We start from the raw sequence: 322 nt of genomic DNA on the forward strand, positions 1-322 counted from the left end.
TGATTGGACCGTTCTCACTTCGCCCTTTTGCCACCACACAAGACATCCATAAGCCAATATTGGACGAACAACAGTTGTGTAAATCCATTTGATATACTTGGGTTTAAGACCCCAAGTTGTACCAAAGGTTCGCCGGCATTGCCCGAAGGCCATACAAGCTTTCTTGATTCTGAACTCAACATGAGGTGTCCAGGAAAGCTTGGAATCAAGAATGACTCCAACGTAGTTTACCTGTTCAGTCACATTGATTTCAGAATCAAAGAGACGTAAAGGTCGAACACCATTACGGTTTCGCTTTTCCGTGAAAAGAACAATAGATGTT

This window comes from Aedes albopictus, chromosome 2 (assembly GCF_035046485.1).
Source record: "Aedes albopictus strain Foshan chromosome 2, AalbF5, whole genome shotgun sequence".
In the NCBI taxonomy this organism is placed as follows: domain Eukaryota; kingdom Metazoa; phylum Arthropoda; class Insecta; order Diptera; family Culicidae; genus Aedes; species Aedes albopictus.